Genomic DNA, 8,863 nt, shown 5'->3' on the forward strand with positions numbered 1-8,863 from the left:
CTGGGATGCTTAGAGGAAAAGCAGGTTGGAAGCGGGAAGGACGTCAGTCTGTTGGAGGGATACACAAAGGGAGTGTGTCAGGATTCTTAATGCCATGAAAGTGGAATAACTACAAATACGAGGTCATATAAACGAGTGCTCAGCTGTTAGTGAATTCCTTCCCCTAGGACAAGGTAAAGGGAGACAAGGCTTTATAGCCTCATTTTTCAGTAGGGTTCATGGGTATTGGCTGCTGCTTTTTTGGATGCCCGTTACCAGAGACTTTTAAAGCACCCACAGCTGCAAGTGAGGTCAATAGTGTGGAAATCAGTCCCAGATTAAGTACCCTAAATGAGCAGCTACTTAAGCAGTCAGGCATAAAAAGATAAATAATGCCCAACTGGGTCACATCAGTGTTCATATCTGGCCCAGATCTTTCTGCAGCAGTGGCAGAAGGACATGCTGTATAGGGAGAGTGTGAGCTAGGCCGCTAGCTGGCTGATACCTGCAGTCTGCTCCCTYGTAGTCTCCTGCATCTACAACTACTTCGTTAGGGATATTAGTGGATTCATACCTGCATGTTCCCTTTAATGTTTGTTTATGGATGCATTGCCCCTGGGTTTGTCTAATCCCTTTTTGGACCTTCTGATACTGTCTGCCTGTGGCAGACGTTACAGGCCATCTCTGTGGCAACAAATTCCAGTTCACTACCCTCTTAGTAAAAATGTACATTCTTTTATCAGTTTTAAATGATTTCTGGCTAGTTTTAATGAATGCCTCCTTGATCTAATGTTACTGAATTTAGAGTAAAACAGTTTTACAGGTACTTTCCTGCTGTCTTCATGATTTTGTAAACTTTGATTATATCCCCCCCTCAATGTTTTCCTCCCTAAGGTGAAGAGTCTTTTTAGTCTCGCCTTATAAAGCAACTCCTCAGTCCCCTGAGTCATTGTAGTTGCCCTTCTCTGTACCTTTTCTGACTCCCCTCCATCCTTCTTTCAATGGAGAAAACAGAAATACACACAAGACACCTGTAGGTTTAATGAAGATTGAACTTTRGAATGGAACCAAAACACTGCAGAACATTCTTCATGGAAGAACCTTCCAAGCTGCCAGTTTGAATGTTCACCAGGCATAGAGATGGAAATACAGTTTTAAAACACAAAAATAATAACAGTTGTTGATAGTATATTTGCTATACTGTGAAARCGAACTGTGCATTACAGAAAGAACAAAGATAGCGTGGGTCAAAGTAACCCAGCACTGCCTCACGGTTTCTGAACAAAATGGTTTAACACATGGTCCCAACCCTGCAAACGCTTCCAGCTGTAGTATTGCCAAGAACAATCCTGTGTATTTACAGCAACTATTCATGGCAGTAAGCAGCAGTGTTGCATCTGGACCATACATATGTGCATGTACATATACTTTTTTTTTTCTTTAAGCTTTTTGTATTTTGCTAGTGTAAATGGTGCCTTAAAAAGGCTATGTAAARGCTGGCTTACCCCTTTGGGAGGACTGCAGGAGTTTCTACTTCGTGTACAAAGAAGCCAGAAAGAGGTAATGTTTTATACAGTTTATGATTAGAAATGGATCTGAAGGTCCTTAAACTTAACTGTATGGGTAAWTTTTTTTAAATTTAGTGATCAGTTTTGTAGTGGGAATTACTTTTACTAAACTTCTTTGGTTTAGGTATTTGTGCTGTTGTTCCCTGTTGATAAAGGGAACAGTCAGTGTTGCACAGTAATCAATGCTGCTGCCAACTTTGGCATTGCTGGTTGGAACAGTAAAGGAATACTCGATGYTTTCAGTGTGTGTTCATCTATATGTGAATTTTAATCCCTGTGTSCTCTGAATGTTGTTTACACACTTTGAACCAGGTTAGTTGTATCCTGGATTTGGTAGATGTTTTTTTGAAAGCCTTTGAGACCAGACTCAGACAGAGATCAGCTGCGAAGTTTTACCCTCTTAACCTGTGCTTCAAGAATTTCCACCTTTCTTATTGGAAAATATAAATAATTGAGTGTACCAAGTTTGATCTACTAATCGGAAAGAAGAAAACTGAGAAAAGCACTGTGAAAGGTATCACATCGCTTATAGGCATTCTCTGTCCTTTGTGAGAAGGGAGAAATGACAATATAAATCAATATTTAGTTTGAATTTCCAATTTTTCTATCAAGATAACAGGAGATCTAATTTACAGTCAACACTGTCCAGTAAACTTTGTCTTATGAATCTGATTTCCAGTGTTTTAAAACCGGCAGCACATTTTCTTGTATAAATATGGTCTACTTTGTCACTTTCTTCATTTTATTTTTCTGCCTTTTGTCACTTCATTAAGAATGATAATCCATCCAAAAAGCTGCAGTGGCTCTACTGTGCAGCTGTACTCCATGTATAAGCAGTTTGGCTGCCTTCCAAAAATGGCACATTTCATCCATGACTGTCACAAAAGCTGCTATCATGTATTCTAACTTTACTGACAGACTTGCATTTCAACCRTCTTCATTATATTTTTAAGACAAGTCATTTTCAGGAATGTTCCTGGCCCACTGGCTATGTAGTACAGTAACGCTCTGAAATTTCACCTCTTGGGACATAAGCTGTCATATTTGAGTCATTGAGAAATGAGTTTGATGATATCTATACAGGACCATCTGCCCCTTTAGCAGGGTTGTCATTTCAGCATAGCTTCAATTTTTGCACCAGCTGCCCTATGATAATAAGTCAGACATGGATGTGGTGAAGGAGAATAGTGAAGCCTGACTGCTGTGCTGTCATTGGCTTCAGCTAACTCTGCCTGTACATCATCTCCCCAATTAATGAAATCACCATTGCACTCTCTGCCTGATCCACCCTTCAGATTGCTGCTTGAACAATTTCTGGCCAGAAAGGCAGGTCATTCGACAGCTCAGATCAGATGCTTGTTTCCTGGCCTCCACTAACAGTGAGCATCTTTCTGTGCCTGCTACGATGCGATCTCATTTTAGCATTGCTAATTCAGATTAAAATAGTGAGAAAGACATGTGAATTTACCATTTCACATGGATTAGCAGTTCTGCAATCCAATCTTCTAGGCTTGAATTTGAACTGATGATCACTGCTACTACTAGCCAGACATCTGCTTTTCAGGTGTCCAAGTGAGAGTATCTATTGCAGCATTGCAAGTCTGAGCTGTCCAGCTTGTAGCACTCCGACTSTATGGAGCCCCATGGGGTGTGAGGGAGTAGAACTAGTGCTGTGTGCTTTGGGAAGTAGACATTCAGTTACTGGGGTTACCTCAGCTCTTTCAGCCCAAGTGAAAAGCCTGCATTTTAAAAACAGACCCAGTGTGAGTGAGTTACTTTCAGCCATGCTTTTCTTCATAGATGTCCTCTGTTACCAGGCACAGATGTGCCAAACTGGCATCATGGGATAATGCAGCTTGGGAAGGGTCATTCTGATAGTTTGCTTACTAGCCTGAGATCTGGGAAATTAACTTTTCTATCCTGTTACTGATTTTCTGTGTCCTTCCCTAAGCTAAGCCTATTTCCATTAACTTTAGGCAGGCTCTGTTGAGGCATCTCGTCTAAAAGTTAGATATTTAGTTTTGACTAGTTACCAAGGCTCTCACTGTAGAAGGACAGTATAAAGACAGGCACCATCCTAAAATGGGTATATAAATTAGCTAAAGTGAATAGCCTTTTGGAAGTGTGTATTTCTTTCTGTTGAGTGCAGARGAATCCCAGATGATTAATTTAGACAAGGTGCTTAATTTTGTGATGGCAGAAAGTAGCAGAAATGAATCCAGGGCTTGTTGTCTCTCTATGCTTCTTTTTATTGGCTACACGAATCATTAATGATCACCTGCTGTTTTGCAGGATATTGTGGTTGGTAATGATGAAAGTGCTCAGAGATTTTATAAATACCWAAGTTAGCTATGCAGAGGTGACCCAAATAAAGTGACAGTGTCTTCCTTAAGTAGGAAATAAAAACCAGAACTTTCACCCTCCTCCCAAACAGTTTAGGTTTATAAAATTTTTAAAAGTCAAAAGCATAGGCAGGTTTTGTGGCAATGTGGCAATTTCTGCTTCCCTAGTTGAAGTCTTTCACAGATATACACATTTCTGTATGCATATTGAGTGATCACAAATCTTCTGTCTCCAAGTTTTGAGAGCAAATGAATTCTCTCTCTCTCTCTCTTTTTTTTTTCCTTCTGTGATTCTTTCCCTTCTCTGATTTGAGCACTGTCCTAGTGGACAAAGGGGTTAAATTATGACAGACGTCTCTTGATTTTCTCGCAGGCAATATAAGTGCAGATGGACTGGATGGACTTTAGCTACCATTTTCTTTTTTTTTCTCATCATTTTTGCTAGTTTTTCTGTATGGTCACATGGAATGCTCTGTATATATTCATGAGTTGCTTTGCCTGTGACTTTTGGCTTTATGGTCATCTTTTTTGGCCTTATAGTTATTATTTTTTTGGCCTTAGAATCACTATCTAGGCTGAAAGAGGGCAGAGGCTGTTTTTGTGGCTGGAGCAGTCATTGTATACTCATAGAGTAGAAAAAATGTTAGGCAGAAGTTCTACATGCTTCCTACTCTTTAAGGACCGTAATAGTCCTTCTTGTGAGAGGCTCTCACTCCGCCTCCTTCTGGGAGTGTGTGAAAAAGGCACTGATGTCTGTCTGTCTTTGGGAAGTGTGATCAAGTTCATCGAGCCTAACCGTTGGAGAACTGGGTGTCTCCTTGGCTGGAGCTGACTGCATGAACAGAGGGAAAAGCGCTGGGCAGGACCCTGAGCGCTTGGTTCTCTCGGCACGACTCATGGGAGGTGCATARGAGTTTGATCTCATTTAACCCAGCAAAGCAGCGATGAAGACATACCACCAGACAGCTTAGCTCAGTACCCAAAGCTGGAAGGAGTATGAAGGTATTACCTCACTGCCTGAAGGGTTTTGGCTCTGTATTTCACGCCACCTGACAGTGTGGAAAGGCTTCAAGGAAGTTGCATCTTGTGATGCCTTGCATGGCAGATAAGACCTGCTTAGCTGAAATGGGATTTTTACTTCAGATTCATGTTGGTTTAACAGAATCTGGCCCACCAGAGGCAGATATTGTATTCACTCACATTTCTGAGGGACTCTTTGAAAGCAATTTCACCAGCCTGAGGAGCAGCTGTCCATTCATTTTTCTGAGACACAGTGTGGCAGGGAGAATAGTCTTTTTGTTCACCCTATCCTGCTCTGCTTTCATCAGGAATTTTATTATATTAAAAAATTTTAATTGGTGGTAAGAGCCACCCAAGGACTCTGACTTGTTTATTTGCACAGTGGTAAACCCAGTAGTGCCTGATTCCTGGGTGATAGGAACTGCTGGGAACACTCTCCCCCTCCTTTGTGCCTGTGCCTGCTGAGGGAACCAGGGAAGAAAGTTACACCTCCTAGTGCTTCCCCATGGAAAGCTGCCACACTGGCTTTCAGTCGGGGTYGAAATACGTTACTTTCCAACAGGCATTTTGTACATGGCGCTGTCCGTTATCCCATTAACAGTATTGCCTTCCTTGCAGTAAATGGGAGATGTGACCATTCTCATTTACTCCGATGTATGTTTCTGGTGACGCATCTCCACCGTATGCTACATGACCAGAATGGAAGAACGTTTTTCCTCTTGGTGCATATTGTGCTTGTGCTGTAGCAGCTGCCTTTAAAGAGGCTGACTGATTTTATGTTTTTGGCACATCTGGGATTACTTTGAAGGTGCATATAGTGCATGYGAGACTTTCTCCTGGTGTCTTACCGTTAGCTGTTTTGCAGTCCAGTACCTACCTCTAGAGAACTCCATCTCATAGAACAAACCCCATTGCATGTGRGGGAGGTAGGCAGTATTATATTTTTTAACTCATTCACTCATGTATCTCACATACATTCATTTTTAGAATGAACCTTAGACCTCTTTATTCATTAAAGTTGTAGRTTATGACCTGATTTGCTCTCACATACCATACCTTTATGATATATGCTTATCTGTTTTTCTGTTATGTATTTTGCTGTGGTTTAACAGAAGTGGGTCTTTATCTTGGGTAGGGAGCTGGTGAACATGAACTCTGAGCTCTGAGATTTCCTTCTGTTTCTCTGACTTTACTGGACTGACTGCTCACAGCATCATGCGTTTTGGAGTTTGGCCATAGTCCAAAAACTTCTGAGGTCCACTGTGGCTCTATGACTGAATAAATCAGTTCTAGAATTTGGCTTCTGATTAACATTTTTTTACTGTTTATTGTATTCCTTATATAAGGAGACAATTCTGAAAGAGAATTTAGGACAAGCTGAAAGGAATTACTATTAAATGTCATTGARTTAGTTTTATATAACTTGGACTCTTTTTTAAAAGTTCTTCTTTAAATATTTAGTGACACTTTTTCCTCTTTAACTGAAGGGTCAGTATCTTGTATTGGCTGATTATATGAGTTCCCCTGCCAGGATACAGAGGTTGCCAACTATTTCTTTTCATCTTACCAGGTTTGGCTTTCCACCATGTCTGTAAGTAGTGTTTTAGTGTTGTATCCAGATGCATGGTCCAGCTCCCTGCAGCTAGACACTGCTCACTGACTTGCCCTAACAAAATCTTCTTTGCTGGCATTACTCAGGATGGATCAGGGAGGACCACGTGTTAGCATAATTTTCTGTTTCCTGCTTTTCTCTGCTTGGCACCTTGTTTATGGACTGACACTCTGCAATCTGAATCTAACCCCCCTCCCCCCAAAAAATCACAACAACTGCATTTTGTAGAGGAAAGTAGAACATCAGGGGCTTTTCTCCTTTCTCTTTCCCTTTCCTTTTCCCTTTCCCTTTCCCTTTCTCCAGGATACTTTTTACCTGCAGAGGTAAAGGCATGCTTTACTGAACAGTCATAGCCTTTTAGCTGTGGGCAGTTTTGGTGTATCTTGGAGCTGTATTTAAACAGTTTTGTGAACAGTAGAACTAACGAAACCCGATTTTTATTTCTTTTCTATGTGGAATTATTGAGCATGTTAGAAAGTCATTAGGAGTTGGACAAACATATCAACATACCTGCTAACATACTCATACAAAGTGGGAACTCTTGAGCTTTGTTTCTTTATGAAATTAGCTTAAAAATGATGCTGTGGCCAGTCTCATCTTACTCTGTCTTAAAAAAAAAAATCCTTGTAATCAAGCTAGTTTTCAGGCTTTTTGCAAGATGTTAAGAATTAAGAGATTTATCCCCCTCTCAWATACTATTCTGTTGATTGCTTCACATTTGTATGTGTCAGATTTCTCTTGTTGTCACTGCTTTTTAGTCCCACTCTGGAGTGACAGCAGAGGGACAAATGGGGACAAGCAGTGCCTCCCCAGGCAAGTGAAGAGAAGAAGCTGTGGATGATTTTTTGTGGAAAATCAAATTAAACCCTAGAGAGRCAACTGGAGCAGGGTCTTGCCCAAGGAGTGGCAAGCCAGCTCCTCCTATTCCCCTGCTCTGTGACTCTGTGACTCATTTTCTCTTCGAGGACATTTGGAGTGCGTTACACTAGGTGGTCTTCCTTGTGAGCTTCAGTGAAAATGTCAGATAAGTTACAAAAGCTGTTTGTGATAGATAAATAGCCACAGCCTAGATAAGGGCTGCTGAGCCTCTCTCTGCTAAAAATGCCTGATCCTACTGAAATGTTTGAGGGAGAGAAAAAGCCCTGAATTAAAGATAAGACTTATTTGTGTAATTCCTTGGGGGGAGGGGGAGGAGAAATACAAAGCACTCCCACTGTAGATCTAGTGGGACCTTAAGAGGATGCAGATTAATGACTGAGAAGCCTTAGCTGAATCAGTAGGAAGTCATCTGTGGTCATTTAGGGAGTTGTTTTAGTTTTTTTTAGTTGTTTTAGTTGTTTTAGTTTTAATTGGATATGATATTTCTCTTCCCTTCCTTTTATAACAAGCATCAGGGGGCTCCTGCATTTTCAGACTGACTGAGATTGTGTCAGTATTTTACAGCAAACCCAGATATTTGGCACTCAGACCCAAGTTGCTGAGTTAACCTGAGTGGAAATGTTCCCACAGCAAAACTAGCTGCTTGTGCCTGCCTTGTTAATATGCTCACCCCTTTGTAACATGTCCATATCCCATGCTCCTTGTGCTGGTGTACGCCGAGATTGTCATAACTGCCAACTGAGGGAGAATTTGTGTGTCCTTTGGGGGCACTTCGGAGAAGGGTGTTGAGGATGATCCAATGTCTTTGCTATTCTGGCTCAGAGAAAAGTGGAATTGAGACTAACTGGTGTCACCAGCCRTACTTCCCACCAAACATTTCTAAATTTGAGTTAAAAGAGAGATGACTAAGATTAAAACTTTTTTCAGTATGGAGTGGAGGTACCTGTATTGCTCCTTTGGATGAGCTCCAAAGGGATGCTCTGTACCTGCAGAGCTTAGGCTCATTAGACAGATACCTTGAATTTGGGCCAACTCCTAGGAATAGTGAAGCACGCTCACCTCCTACCTCTTAGGTGCCTAAGTACCTAAGGCTTTATCTGTTGTACTTCAGRGGAGCACAAATTACATTTTCTCTTTGTGTGCACAAAAATTTCTCTGTGTAAAGCCAGTCCAGAGTCAGCAGGACACAAAGTCCTTGCAGAAATCTCTCSTGTAGCTATAATCAATAAGAGGTGATTTTTCTTAAGTGCATTGGGGATATTTTGAGGTGGAAACCATCTCGTATGTTTTCTGTATAGAAGGCAGTAGCATTCTTTTAGATACTGTTTGGGCGGGAGAGAATAAATAGATTAYGTATTGCAAGTAGAGAAGAAACCTGAAAGATACTGACATTTTAATACAGCTAGATGGGGAACTGGAAGCAGAGCTCTGCACTCTGCACTTCTCCAGCCACCCTCAGTCCT

This window comes from Rhea americana, unplaced genomic scaffold (genome assembly GCF_003343005.1).
Source record: "Rhea americana isolate MKP2758 unplaced genomic scaffold, rheAme1 scaffold_156, whole genome shotgun sequence".
Taxonomy (NCBI): Eukaryota; Metazoa; Chordata; class Aves; order Rheiformes; family Rheidae; genus Rhea; species Rhea americana.